Source organism: Alosa pseudoharengus, unplaced genomic scaffold, assembly GCF_046254945.1.
Source record: "Alosa pseudoharengus isolate Yale_2024_CS ecotype anadromous, Long Island Sound unplaced genomic scaffold, YU_APseudo_1.1 YU_APseudo_1.1_scf_14, whole genome shotgun sequence".
Lineage (NCBI taxonomy): Eukaryota > Metazoa > Chordata > Actinopteri > Clupeiformes > Clupeidae > Alosa > Alosa pseudoharengus.
In genome coordinates this window covers 39,133,686-39,149,358 of record NW_027468609.1, presented here as the reverse complement: position 1 = coordinate 39,149,358, position 15,673 = coordinate 39,133,686, and the positions used below count along the sequence as shown (strand labels likewise).

At 39.5% G+C, this 15,673-nt stretch overlaps 2 long non-coding RNA genes across 2 annotated transcripts; both read left to right on the top strand.

Moving 5' to 3' along the window:
- The first annotated feature begins 5,630 nt into the window (after positions 1–5,630).
- On the top strand, positions 5,631–7,645 carry LOC143122602 (uncharacterized). Its single transcript, XR_012986742.1, has 4 exons — positions 5,631–5,857; positions 6,221–6,337; positions 7,080–7,196; positions 7,561–7,645. It is a non-coding gene; the product is annotated as an uncharacterized LOC143122602 (long non-coding RNA).
- A 1,854-nt stretch (positions 7,646–9,499) lies between these two features.
- LOC143123465 (uncharacterized) lies at positions 9,500–15,123 on the top strand. Its single transcript, XR_012986833.1, has 4 exons — positions 9,500–9,703; positions 10,027–10,082; positions 13,465–13,614; positions 13,799–15,123. It is a non-coding gene; the product is annotated as an uncharacterized LOC143123465 (long non-coding RNA).
- Positions 15,124–15,673: the final 550 nt, after the last annotated feature.

The following is a 15,673-nucleotide window of genomic DNA, read 5'->3' as shown; positions in this document are numbered from 1 at the left end:
TAGTTTAACCTACTGCCCGTTCAGCAGCCTGTTGCAAAACATTTACGTAGCCTAGATGTGTTTGCTATAATGAATATCTTGATCGATTGACAAATCAAGACAAAATCAACACAAGACAAGGCATACCCATTCATTTAATAGGAACAGCATGCTATTGTAGAGATGCAAAATAACCAGTGGTGCAACTGGTTAGCAGGGTAGCCTACTGCTAGCTTGCTATTTTAGTGAGCAGATCGAGGCCCACACATGATCATTATTTTTGCGCATTATAATCACGATGTATGATCTGCCCACAAAAAAAACAATGTCTGAAGTGGGGTCATGCATGTATTTTGTTGTAACTGTTTTGGTATGTGAGGCAAAATTAGTCTGCATTATTCAAGGCTTGCATTCGGTGTCATGTCACCAGTTAACATGGACATCAGGATATCAGTAGCTAGGTAGCTAGCTAGTAGACTAGCACTATAGATTAATGATGGTTGATGATGGCATTGAAGTGACTGCTTGTCTCTCTGTGGTGTAGTGGTAGTGCTGATTGCAATGTACATTTTGCCTCCGCGAGACTCATGTTCGAAACCCAACAAAACCTTTGTTGTTTTACTTTGACACTTTGCAGTTTGCAGAGCATTTTGTGTGGATAATGCTTAAGCGGACATGCATTATACATGAACCGGTGATTTCTGCGTGTTTTCGGCAAGATCTTTCTTTGTATTCTGTCTCACTGGGCTTGTGAAAATGTGAATCTCCCGGCACTCGAGGGGCGGAGGCAGAGCAAAGTGCTGTTAACAAGTAGGCAGAGTCTTGTTGAATATTCACGAATTTTATGCAAATATCACAAGTTAAACTGCTCACCATCTAAACTGGAACACCGGCACTTAACCGCATTTTGGCTGTGGGCGGGACTGTGCAGCTCTATTTCCCTGGACATTTCAACTCAGACTTTGCAATCACTCCGCGATACAATGCGAAGATTTGACACAATGTTCTCATCCCAGCTCTCCACTATTTTAAGCAATGGGTTACTCCTTATAGTCCAGTCATTTTAGGAGAAAGGGTTGAACAAATTGCAACACAAGCAAACTTAACTGATTTTGTATCATCAATATGTCCTGAGTAAGGGAAAAAAAGCCCCGAAGAATCCCAATAGGGGAAAGTTTAGAAAAAGACCTAAATATACCCTATTCATGCGCCTATACAGTATTTCTCTCACGCAAATAGGGGGAAAAAAATTAACCTTTACATATCACCATGAAAATTACTGAGTTGATTACTTACATCAAGACAAAAAAAAATGTATTATAAGTTTTTTGAAATTGTTTGTTAACATGGGCAAACAGGGCATTTTCCTATCTGCATTAACATCCCAGATAGGAAAAACAATGGAGAGGATGATTAATGATAGACTTACATATTGGGTTGAAACCAAAGGATTAATGCAACATTATCAAAGTGGATTCAGGAAAGGTAGAGGCACCATGGATCCCATTGTATGCCTTGAAGATACAATAAGGAAGGCTCAAGTGAACAAAGAAACTGTATTGGCAGTGTTTTTTGATATTGAGAAGGCATATGATATGTTGTGGAAAGAAGGTATATTTGATAAAGATAAAAATATTGGGAATAAAGATAAGGAAATAAAATAAATGGAGAATTTATGGAAGAGAAAGAGTTAGTATGTTTGAATGATTGATCTGGTACCAGAATAGATGTGGCAAGGGGTACAGAGTCAGCAATAGATCTAACTATTGTCACAAAAACCATTGCAGATAGATGTGATTGGGAGGTAGTGAGGGAAAGCACAGTAGGAAGTGATTATTATCCTATTAGAATTCAGATAGGAGTGGAATTAAGAAATGAACATGACATAAGAAAAGAGAGACGGATTTTAGGAAAAGCAGATTGGGGTAAGTATAGAGAAGTTAGTGATGAATTGTTACTATTGATAAAAATCAGGATATTGAGAAATTGTGTAATGAAATTGGCAGTGGAATAATTGTTGCAGCAGGAGTATCAATTCCAGACATTAACTAAAATAGTGCCATGGTGGTCTACAGAATGTAAGGAAGCAATTAAATATAGAAATAGAGCATTTAAAGAGTTAAAAAGAACACATAATTTTCTGAATTTAGTTCAATATAAAATATCTCAAGCAATAGTTAGGAAAACAATAAGACAAGCTATTGGAAAAAGTTCTGTGACTCTATTGGTCGAACTACTCCAGTAGAGAGAGTTTGGAACATGATAAAAAAAATGAAAGGGAATGGAAGGGAATATGAATACCCATGTTGGTTGAGGGGCAAAGAACATTCACCAATAATAAGGAAAAAGCAGAGGTTATGGCAAAAATATTAGCCAAGGGGCACAGCTCAGGGAATTTAAATCACAAAGAAAAGAGAGGCAGAGAAGTAACAATTGAAAAATATCAGAATGTGTTTGACATTGAGAATAGCGAAGAAGGGGTATTGGATGTTTTATTTACAAAATCTGAACTCAATAAGGCATTGAGTAAATTAGGAAAGTCATCTCCAGGGATGGATAAAATCTGCTATTCCATGTTGGAGAACTAAGTGATAAGGGGAAGGAAGTTGTGTTAAGTCTATATAGTATGGATAGATAGTTGTATTCCTACACTCTAAGAAGTGATTTGTTAAAATGACACATTGCTGTGTGTGCTCAGGGACAACACATTGTGTGGGTGGGTGAAAGGATAGAGCATGGAATGAGTCTATAATTATTCCTATTAGGAAACCTGGGAAAGATTCCAAAATAGCAAATAACTATAGACCTATTGCATTAACATCCCAGATAGGAAAAACAATGGAGAGGATGATTAATGATAGACTTACATATTGGGTTGAAACCAAAGGATTAATGCAACATTATCAAAGTGGATTCAGGAAAGGTAGAGGCACCATGGATCCCATTGTATGCCTTGAAGATACAATAAGGAAGGCTCAAGTGAACAAAGAAACTGTATTGGCAGTGTTTTTTGATATTGAGAAGGCATATGATATGTTGTGGAAAGAAGGTATATTTGATAAAGATAAAAATATTGGGAATAAAGATAAGGAAATAAAATAAATGGAGAATTAAGTGAGAGATACAGTGTGGAAAATGGTGTCCCACAAGGAAGTATTATTAGTCCACAATTATTTTCAATAATGATTGATGATGTTTTTAATGACATACACAATTCAGTTGGGGTAGCATTGTTTGCAGATGATGGAGCAATGTGGAAAAAAGGAAGAAATATAGATTTTGTGGTGGGTAAGACGCAACAGGCAGTGAACAAGAGTCCAAGAATGGGCCCTTCAATGGGGGTTTAGGATCTCAATAGACAAAACAAAGACTTTATTCTTCTCTAGGAAGAAAATAAATTTAGATGTTAAAATCAAATTATCTGGGGCAGATTTAGAAAGAGTGGAATTCTTCAAATATTTGGGAATGTGGTTTGATAAACGATTAACTTGGACAATGCATATCGAAAAAATTATTGAGAAATGCAAGAAAGTGTTGAATGTGATGAGGTGTCTGCGTGGAGTTGAATGGGGAGCAAGTTGACCTGCTTTAAAAGCCATTTATACAGGGCTGATGAGATCTGTATTTGATTATGGATGTGTAGTGTATGGGTCTGCTGCTAAAACATCACTTAAGAAACTAGATGTAATTCAGAACCAAGGTTTGAAGCTATGCTGTGGGGCAATTACAGTAAGACCACGCCAGTGGCAGCAGTCCAGGTAGAGATGGGAGAGATGCCTCTCTATCTTAGAAGAGACCAGCTGTCTCTTGTGTATTGGACAAATCTAAGGGGTCACAGTGAAAAACACATAAGTCAAACAGTTTTATGGCCAACCCAGTCTCCTACTGAAAATGTAACAGTCTTACAAAATAGCATGGCGAAAAAATGTAAGGCTGTTACATTCTTTTGAAGCTGAAGCAACGTGATATCTCGTAGCTCGCGAGACCCTCATTCTGCCTGAGAAGGACCAAACCAGCAAGGTAACTACCATTTTATTCATTTCTGAGCTAGGGGTACTTCTTTTGTAAACAACTTGTTTTACATATTTATGTTTGTTTATACAGAATGTAATCGATATGTGCTTTCACAACTAATCAACAAATGTACCATTTTCTTGTATTTGCACTAGCTTATTAGCTAGCGTGCTAGCTAAGATACTTGACAGCAGTAGCGAGATATGTAAACATCCGGTAACGCCGAAGCTGGTTACGGTCATGTGACACACGCAACCACAAGAAAGCAGAAACGCGGAATAGAGCGAGCCATGTGGAAAAAGGTAAGTTACGTCAATTTTGTAAACAATAATGCTGTTTTTTGTTGTTGTTTTCGAACAAAATATAGGCCTAGTTATCCTGAACAACACTCCTTGATGGTGTACAAAGCCCACAATCGTGCGATTTTAGTGCAATTTTTCAGTACAGTTCAAAGTCTTGTAAATGTAAAAGACGTGGTCAAATTATAGGCCTACATGAATTAGCTAAATAAATCATTGTTCACCACACGTTATGCTTAAATGTTCGAAATGAGTGCAATGATTTAATTTGACATTAAATTGCTTAGTTTTAAGCAGGTCAGTCTCACAATAAGCTACTTATCCTTGGGTCTGGGTAACTCATTGGACAAAACATGTTGTTAATATAGGCTATTACCGTTTTTTCCTGAAAAAAAGCCAATAACAACATTTCTGTGTCCAAAGTATTGCATTTCTGCAGTGTAGGCTACTATGTAGTGCAGCTTTTAATGCCCAAAGTACTGTATTTTCCTGCATGTGAACTACAAATATTCCTCCAAAACCAGTGTTGACATTTGAAGTAGGCCTAGGGGAGTTATTTTTTAGTAAATAGTATTTGAATACTTACCCACAACAGTTTTATGTAGGCCTAATGTATTCTCAAGACCATTTTTGCATAGGCTCTTCCATTTTCATGTTAGAGATCTATTAACCATTGGCCATTTCATGTTTCAAACCTTTGAAATGATTTTACTGATGTTTCCTGTTACACCTTAATTGTGCTTCAGCAATGCCAAGACAATCTGTGGAGCCTGGCCCTGAAGAAGAGGAGGCATGACCTGTCCCAATGCATGCAGGGCAAAATACATTTTGTGAGTATTGCTAATATTAAATCACATCCAGGTATACACAACTCTGTATAGGCTTGTTGCACGAGTGGCTCTTGGTGTGCTTGTTTGTTTCCGATGGAGCCAGGTGTGTTTGAACCTGTCGCTATTGTTAATGTAATTACTGTCTACACGGACTAGGTTGGTTGTTGCACCTAGTGAATCAGCACTTTACAATAAAGAAGGATTTATGCAGGTGTTAAATTTGTTATTCTTGTCAAACAAGTAATTCAGTGTCGGAGTAAACATGTAAGGAGCAGAATATAACAGAAGATGTCGTTACAACACAGCTAACACTCCACCCGAGATAGACGAGCCCACTGAGGAGCCTTTTGTGCAACTAGTCAATAGGTGTATGTAAATAAAATGATGGGGCAAATAAAGCAGAATGGTGGTTGCTAGGTTGGCATTTAGGTGGTGGTTGCAAGGTTGTTGCTAGGGCAATTGAGATGGTTCCTAGTTTGTTGCTATGGTAGATATGGTGGTTGCTATGCTAAACATAGTGGTTGCTATGTTGGTTGCTAGATGATGACATTTGCAGACACAATGCTTTGCGTTACAGCTAGAGGGATGAAACTTTGCACACTTCATGTGGGTCATGTGTTTTTTTTGTGGGTGTCTCAGAGATCCCACCTTTGGAGCAGTTGTCAGGGGCCTCAAGGCTGTGCCGTGCCTCTTGGTCCCATCCCTCTAGCACCTAGCGTTACCGCGCCAGAAGAGGTAAACCTTGTACGTTTCGAACCGTTTATCTCCTTCCGGGAATAATCCACCGACTCCAAACTGAGCCTGGCTTGTTTGTGATGTCCTGTTGTTCAACATATTCTGATTTCATACTTATCGGACCAACATAAGTGAGTTTTAGGCTAAAAATGTAAAAATGGCTAAATGTTAAATCGCCAAAAAAGTAGTTTTTGCCAGCACAATGCTTTGCGTTACAGCTAGAGGGATGAAACTTTGCACACTTCATGTGGGTCATGTGCAGAAGGTCTGACTTGAATTTCAGCCTCGTAGCTCCATGCTACCACACAAAACTCCACCTCTGAAGTGGGAGTGGTCAACTTTTTTTATGTTTTTCCTTCACAGTTTTTTTTGTGAGTATCTCAGAGATCCCACCTTTGGAGCAGTTGTCAGGGGCCTCAAGGCGGTGCCGTGCCTCTTGGTCCCATCCCTCTAGCACCTAGCGTTACCGCGCCAGACGAGGTAAACCTTGTACGTTTCGAACCGTTTATCTCCTTCCGGGAATAATCCACCGACTGCAAACTGAGCCTGGCTTGTTTGTGATGTCCTGTTGTTCAACATATTCTGATTTCATACTTATCGGACCAACATAAGTGAGTTTTTTTGGCTAAAAATGTAAAAATGACTAAACATTAGCAATTCCGCTGCTTTGTTATTTTGCATAGCGACCACCATATGTACCCTAGCAACACCCAAGCAACCACCTTATTTACCCTAGCAACACCCTAGCAACCATCTTAATTACCCTAGCAACCACTTGAATAATGTCAAGCTAGCAACCACCATAGCAACCAACATGCTTACCCTAACAACCACCATAGCAACCATGTTATTTTGCATAGCAACCACCATATCTACCCTAGCAACACCATAGCAACCATTCAAATTACCCTAGCAACAACCTAGCAACCACCATAATATGACCATAGTAACCACCATAGCAAAGCCATTACTGACCTGACCAACATATGTGTGTTTTTTGGCTAAAAATTGAAAAATGGCTAAATGTTAAATGGTCAAAAAATATTTTTTTTGCAGACACAATGCTTTGCGTTACAGCTAGAGGGATGAAACTTTGCACACTTCATGTGGGTCATGTGCAGAAGGTCTGACTTGAATGTCAGCCTCGTAGCTCCATGCTACCACACAAAACTCCACCTCTGAAGTGGGAGTGGTGAACTTTTTTTATATTTTTCCTTCACAGTTTTTTTTGTGAGTGTCTCAGAGATCCCACCTTTGGAGCAGTTGTCAGGGGCCTCAAGGCGGTGCCGTGCCTCTTGGTCCCATCCCTCTAGCACCTAGCGTTACCGCGCCAGACGAGGTAAACCTTGTACGTTTCGAACCGTTTATCTCCTTCCGGGAATAATCCACCGACTGCAAACTGAGCCTGGCTTGTTTGTGATGTCCTGTTGTTCAACATATTCTGATTTCATACTTATCAGACCAACATAAGTGAGTTTTTTGGCTAAAAATGTAAAAATGGCTAAATGTTAAATCGCCAAAAAAGTAGTTTTTGCCAGCACAATGCTTTGCGTTACAGCTAGAGGGATGAAACTTTGCACACTTCATGTGGGTCATGTGCAGAAGGTCTGACTTGAATTTCAGCCTCGTAACTCCATGCTACCACACAAAACTCCACCTCTGAAGTGGGAGTGGTCAACTTTTTTTATGTTTTTCCTTCACAGTTTTTTTTGTGAGTGTCTCAGAGATCCCACCTTTGGAGCAGTTGTCAGGGGCCTCAAGGCGGTGCCGTGCCTCTTGGTCCCATCCCTCTAGCTGTAACGCAAAGCATTGTGTCTGCAAATGTCATCATCTAGCAACCAACATAGCAACCACTATGTTTAGCATAGCAAGGATACAAGGATACAAGGACGTTTATTGTCACATGCATATAGTTACTGGAAGTAAGAAATGCAGTGAAATTATGTCTGGTGTCAGCCTATTTGTGCATTAATGGGGGGGGGGGGTAAAAAGTGCAGTAGAAGAGGGGTTTAGTAGATTAAGTGGCAAGGGCTGCATAAAAAAAGGTGGGGGAGGATTGGGATTGGGTGGGGGGCACCAACAAGGAGCACCCAAGAGCAACAGGGGCAAGGAAAAACTCCCTTACCAAGGAAGAAACCTTGGGCAGATCCACGGCTCAAGGGGCTAACCCAACTGCCAGGGGTCTTGGTGTGTGCAGCAACCACCATATCTACCATAGCAACAACCTAGGAACCATCTCAATTGCCCTAGCAACAACCTTGCAACCACCACCTAAATGCCAACCTAGCAACCACCATTCTGCTTTATTTGCCCCATCATTTTATTTACATACACCTATTGACTAGTTGCACAAAAGGCTCCTCAGTGGGCTCGTCTATCTCGGGTGGAGTGTTAGCTGTGTTGTAACGACATCTTCTGTTATATTCTGCTCCTTACATGTTTACTCCGACACTGAATTACTTGTTTGACAAGAATAACAAATTTAACACCTGCATAAATCCTTCTTTATTGTAAAGTGCTGATTCACTAGGTGCAACAACCAACCTAGTCCGTGTAGACAGTAATTACATTAACAATAGCGACAGGTTCAAACACACCTGGCTCCATCGGAAACAAACAAGCACACCAAGAGCCACTCGTGCAACAAGCCTATACAGAGTTGTGTATACCTGGATGTGATTTAATATTAGCAATACTCACAAAATGTATTTTGCCCTGCATGCATTGGGACAGGCCATGCCTCCTCTTCTTCAGGGCCAGGCTCCACAGATTGTCTTGGCATTGCTGAAGCACAATTAAGGTGTAACAGGAAACATCAGTAAAATCATTTCAAAGGTTTGAATGAAATGGCCAATGGTTAATAGATCTCTAACATGAAAATGGAAGAGCCTATGCAAAAATGGTCTTGAGAATACATTAGGCCTACATAAAACTGTTGTGGGTAAGTATTCAAATACTATTTACTAAAAAATAACTCCCCTAGGCCTACTTCAAATGTCAACACTGGTTTTGGAGGAATATTTGTAGTTCACATGCAGGAAAATACAGTACTTTGGGCATTAAAAGCTGCACTACATAGTAGCCTACACTGCAGAAATGCAATACTTTGGACACAGAAATGTTGTTATTGGCTTTTTTTCAGGAAAAAACGGTAATAGCCTATATTAACAACATGTTTTGTCCCATGAGTTACCCAGACCCAAGGATACGTAGCTTATTGTGAGACTGACCTGCTTAAAACTAAGCAATTTAATGTCAAATTAAATCATTGCACTCATTTCGAACATTTAAGCATAACGTGTGGTGAACAATTATTTATTTAGCTAATTCATGTAGGACTATAATTTGACCACGTCTTTTACATTTACAAGACTTTGAACTGTACTGAAAAATTGCACTAAAATCGCACGATTGTGGGCTTTGTACACCATCAAGGAGTGTTGTTCAGGATAACTAGGCCTATATTTTGTTCGAAAACAACAACAAAAACAGCATTATTGTTTACAAAATTGACGTAACTTACCTTTTTCCACATGGCTCGCTCTATTCCGCGTTTCCGCTTTCTTGTGGTTGCGTGTGTCACATGACCGTAACCAGCTTCGGCGTTACCGGATGTTTACATATCTCGCTACTGCTGTGTCAGTACACGATCCGTACCGCCTGCCAGATCCGTTCTGCGCATGCGCATAATTACGTAGAAGAAGACGTAACGATTCCTCTGTAATATCTGTACCACGCATGTCTTGAAACAGTTGACGGCCAAGAAGCGGCACATTTGACGAGACCAACTTCGCAGAAAAATATATTTTGTCTACGCCCGACGAATTATGTCCACAGATTGTGCAGGTAAGAGTACAGCGTTCAGATGTTCAATGTATCTTTGTCTTTAAAAATGTTGCTATTGTTGGTTAAACGTAATGTCACTATATCTTGCATATGGCAATTGTTAACAGTGAACGTTAGCTATCGTTAGCCGTTTGGGTAATCATTAACTTAACAGTAACGGTAATTTAAATAGGGACCGCATTGAGCATTAGCTAGTATTTATTCATGCCAACACCGCAACCTAACTTATCCAACACTTAAGTGTTGGATAAGTTAGGTTGCTGTGTTTCATCTGAAGGTTTATGGGCTAAGGTTAAGGTAAATAATATGCATTTATTTATCAGGTTGATGCCACTAAAGGCCACGATTAACTTCACCAAAGGACATGGAAATATGTGCGGTAAGTAGCCTACTTTTTTTTACTGGTTAACGTTAGTTAAGAGACCTGTTATTCAGCACATGTTCCAGACAAGGTCGTAGTCTGAATTTTTAAAATACCGAGGTCAGGGGCGTCGCTAGAAATTTTGGGCACCCCAAAATGCTAGGGGCTTCTGAGCCCTCCGATCATTTTGCCAACAATGACACAGAAGGATAGATTTGTTAATTTTATAACATGTTTTTTCTTCTTTTTTTTTTACTTGAACCAACACACTTTTCCACAATATTCTATTTATTTTAGATGCACTTTTATATCTCGAGCCTTTTCCCAAATTGGCTTTGGATATTTACAGTGCATAAGGAAAGTGTTCACAGCGCTTCACTTTTTCCACATTGTAAGTTTCAGACTCATCTTAAAATTAATTCAATTCTCTCATCTCAATCTACACACAATACTCCAACACTCCACAGAAAGTGTGGAGTGTTTGGAGTGTTTTGTAAATTTATAAATAATAAAAGACTGAAATATTTAATTTACAACCAAATGTTTTAGAGCCCGCGTTGAGAGATGTATTCAGGGCAGGGCTGTACCTACACATATTTGTTGCACATGCTACAAAAATCATTCTTTGCGATGGATGATTTAGTAGCCTGTCAACATTACACCGGTCCGATACAGTTTTGCCTATGGCTATACCATGAGACTGAGACGCTTTTTGTTTGTTCGAAGTGCGTGTTTAGGGTGTGAGAGGGGAGTGATGTGCTGTGATTCCAGCTTGGTAGTTGTAGTCTATGCGATTAAAAAGCATGTGTGTGTGAAGTATCCAAACAATGATAACACTTTCATTATGGCTGCTTTAGCCACAGACATTCAGCTACTGTACCGTGGGTCCCTTTTAGAAGTGTCCACTTCATTTGCGCTTTCCGTGATTCACGCAGCTGCGTGAAATGTATTACTACTGATATGCAAAACTATTAACTTTTCGCCAAGAGGTGGCAGTTTAAGTCCGCTTGATACTGTAAGCCATTGGTTCCCAAAGAAGATTTTATTTGGGTCGCCAGCATAGCCTAGTTACAACTTATGTTGTGTAATAGGCCTAGCATAGGGCCTACCTTATATAGCTTATAGTTTGTTAAGTCACGGTTTTGTCATAACTCCCTCTATGCACTTTTGCATTTAGATAGCTCTGAAGTCAGTAAATGTATGCCAAAGTAAAACTGTGGTGTATGTCAGCATAATGAAATGTATGTAATGCAAAAAGGTGTGTCAGTGGGGAGCGCAGCCGCAAGTGTGATGTCGAGCAAGCAAGCCAGCAAGAGGTCTTTCGCGGACTGGGAGGTCCAGGTTTTATCCGGCTCCTAATTACGCCACCAATTAGCCACGTCATCAGAACCCTAGAGCTCCCCATGCAACCAATGAAAGTAGTACAACATATTGAACAGGTCGGCCTCTTTTTAAACTGAACTACATTTCCCTTGTGCAATAAGTGCATGCCTGCTGGCAACATGGGAGATAAACAGAATAACAAGCTATAAGGTGTCCCAATATACGGAATGAATTAACTTGGGAGAGAATTCCACTCCGGGAGGTCTTTGTCTCCGTCTCCTCCATTATTTCTGCATATCTGGACACCTCAGCGGATATTACTCCTTACATAAATCCTCATGTCAAATCCAAGTTTTAATACTGTCCTGTAGTAAGAATAAACATCACAATGGTCATAATGTGGCATACCACAGCAAGGAAAATGGGTAAACATGTGTTGTATAAAATTATCCTATGGGTTGTAGACATCATTGAGAGAGAGTTTGAAACTGTAAAGCATGTATTCATATAACCTTAATCATAATCAAGTAATACACTGAAGTTATTCCTAACCATAATACTCTTATAACATTTTAAATAACAAGTTTAACTAATACTATTAACATACTGAAGCTATTCTACCAGAATTCCCCCTACGTGCGCTCTGTATCCCTATGTCTCTGTTTGCTGCCCTGTGTCTCATTTTGTTGCACTGTGTCTCATGCTGCCTTAGCCTAGGCCTTTTGAAGAAACCAAAGTCGGCCTTGAAGCTGCAAGATAACGCGTACACAGGGCGAGCTCTACTCATAACAACCAGTAGGAGAGTGCAGGGGGGCGAACGATATTTAACCCATGCACAATGTATGACCTGTGATCACTCTATACTGTACACCCCTGAACTTTCCATAAACTTAAGGTGAAAAGTTCGTTCGGGGTAGTGTTGTGTCAGTATTTTGAAGGGGTATAAGTAAGAGAGTTCTACCTTTGTTCGGGAGTGCAATCGTGCGATCCACTCAGGCTTTGCGCTATGTAGTCATTAAAGGAATTTTTGCACGGAACTCTGCCGGACTTTTGCGCCTTCTTTCTAATCTAAACCGCAGTAGGCTCATGTTAATCTAATGGGCTTTGAGACATCTTTTTTGTCTTGTGACAAAGTCTCCTGGTTCAATTGTTTCCAGTTTCATTTATTGTTTATAATGCTAAAGAGGAAAAATAAAACATATGGTTTGCAGGGACCACAAACAAGTTATGTCATGAATATCTAACATATTAAAGACTGTTACAAAAAAAATCTCAAAACAATTCAACTGATCCTAAAAATAAGGTATGACCACTAGAAGCAATAGAGGGTCTCCGCGGATCCTTAAAAAGTATTAAAACGTCTTAAATAAAATATACATTTTTTAAGGTCTTAAAATGTATTACATTTAGCTAATTTTCTCATCTGGGTGGAATGTAAGAAATATGTCTGGAGAGACTATTTTCCATGCTAACGTTATTTCACCAGTGCACGTCCCTGTCTAACAAGACAGTGCCAGGAGTGATTTCAGTGAAGCAGAGAAAAGCTGTGAGTTGATAAAATAGGCTGTATGTGCTCTGAGCAAAAGCTCACTTGTAGTCGGCAAACCAGTTTCCTGTTCTTTGACATGGCTGTCAACAAGCACCTGAAAATGAGTGCTTTAGTTCTACTAAAACGTGAAAATTAGAATGTACCGCCTAGAACAAGGTAGCGATGGAGTTTCTCAGACATTCGTCGTGACAGATTTACGGAGTGTCGTAAATCATATACTCTGAGGCTGTAGGGGGAGCTCTGTAGAGAAACCTGCCAGCAAAAAGTGAGAAAACAGAAAAGAAATGGCCAAAACTGCATAGTTTCTCTTTAATCACAGATGCATCAGAGTATTTATTGGATTATGACCTAACGATTCTTAGCGTTTGCCCTTTTGTTTTTCTAATCAGTATTACAGTGTATGAATGATGATGATGATGATGATGGTGATTATGATGATGATACTCTGTTTTAATGCTGTAGTAATATTATTCTAATAAATTATTTTGTCTGTCCTATTTCTCTCTCTCACACACTCTCATTTAACAGTTCACACCACCAGAAGGTGCAGTGCAACCAAGTCCACCAAGACCCCCCAGTACACGTAAATCCCCCAAGCCCCCCCAGGACACATAAATCACTCAACGACATAGAATGACAAAATGCCACCCCAAATTGTCAGATGGCACAGTTCATGTTGTAAGTTCACCGTATGTTTTTTATGTATAATGTAACCCTTAGCTGAAAAAGTTGGAAAGTCCTTATAGGGTGACTTATTTCTCCTATTTTAGTCAGTGTCAAACCACTGCATAAAAACGTATAATACATTGGTGTAAATAAAGTGCATTAAAAATGGTCAACTCCAGGTGATTCTCTTTCACAGAAAAGCCCAAGGACTCGGAACATGAAGCCAAAGAAGTAGATGATGACTCGGCCCAGTGACACCAAATGGAAAAGCCCATCGCAGTAGTCAACCCTACTGGAGATGAATGCATCAATAAGTTATCTAAATCATGTTTTGACATTAGACATCTAAGTTTGGCCATGTTTTTGAGGCTTATGACTCTGCCACTGCACATGGTTTGTAGAGAGAGGCATGCACACTCTATTCTGTGAGATGAAAATGTTTGCATGGCTCTGATTGGAAATTGCCAGAAGGGATAGGTCAAGCAGGAGCAGTGTGAAAGGCGTCCTAATTGCTTGAGTGGGAGGGGAAACGTCTAATGGCCACCTTACACCAAACAAGTTTGACAAGATTTGGGAAAGATTCTTAAAAGATTGTAGTATTTTAACTAATGCCCCCATTCAAGCTTTACTCAAAAGACTCCAATCTTTGAAGAATCTTTCCCAAATCTTGTCAAAGTTGTTTGGTGTAAGGAGGCCATTAGTCTAATAGCCTTGCACCAAACCACCAAAGTACTCATGACTGTCAGGTAGGGGTGTGACGGTATTTTAACACTATTTCAAAAATGTCCAGTGATGACGTATTACAGCAAAAACCTTTTATAGACTATTTCTTTGTACAGTGTACTCATGCAATGGGCAGCAATCGTGAGCTGTTTGCTTAATGTTATAGTTGTGAAAACATTAGAAAATGTTATGGGCTTGAAATTGCATACAATACCTGATGTATTTTTTCATGTTACATGAATTAAAATTAAGTGTTATTTATATAAGATCGTACTTATGTAGTTAAAAAAAAATATTGAACGGTGAATAGTCTCTTGTAGCCTATTAGTGTGGTAAGTCAGAAGTTGCAGAGCATCTTCAAAAGGATGAACACTCATGCTCTATGGCCTTGAAGGATTTGTTATTTATGCATGCAATAAAATGATATTGATAAACGGTCATTGAGTCCATGTTCTTGTCTCAACACAGCAAGTTAGTTTACTTGTTGCCCTCCCCCCCTCTCTCCTCCTATAGGGCTCATTCTCTCAATGCATTTATTCATGGTTGTAATAGCATACATCTAAATGTAGGTGACCATACTCATCTTTGCAATTCTGTCTTTGATTCAGTCGAGTTATTTACACAGGCAAATACGTAGGCTAGCAAGTTCACAGTAAAGGAATGACTGATTTGATCATTCCATGTGTGAATTTTAATGTGTGCTCTCGTTTTGATGCAGTGTTGCCTCCTGAAACGCTTACGCAGGTGTCGTGCGTGCATGCATGCAAACGTTATGGGCCACTAAATGAAAGTATCCAGTTCCCAGATCAGTTCCTATTTCATTACTAAAGTATAACAATGTTATATGTGAAAACAAAGACTTAACAGTTAGCGTGAGGAGATGGCATGTAGGCTAATGAGAGCTGTCAATTGTGTAACCTAGCTTAAGTGTAAACTAGAAAGCTGTTTCGTACATCTCATCCAGGGTTTTGGTCTGTAGAAGTTACAAATATTTTTTTACGTTCTTCACGTTTTCATGCCGTTGATTCATCGTTGAATTTCGGTCGTCTGACAAACCGTTTCCCTAATAGTTGCTAACCTGTTAGTTGGTTGGCAATGCGGAAATTGCATTGCAACCAGCTAAGATGCTAACTTAGTTAGCAGCTAGGAAACGCAACCCTGACCAATCAACGTTGATTCGATCTTCTTTGCTATGTGGGTAGCCTCCATACATTTCCGTTGGTTCCTTAAAACATGTACATTTAACTATTAGAACTTTATTACTGCTACAAACAATGTTAACTTGACTTATTATACATTCTCGTTCTCTGGATAGGTAATACTGACAATCGCGCAAGCGTAGAACCGA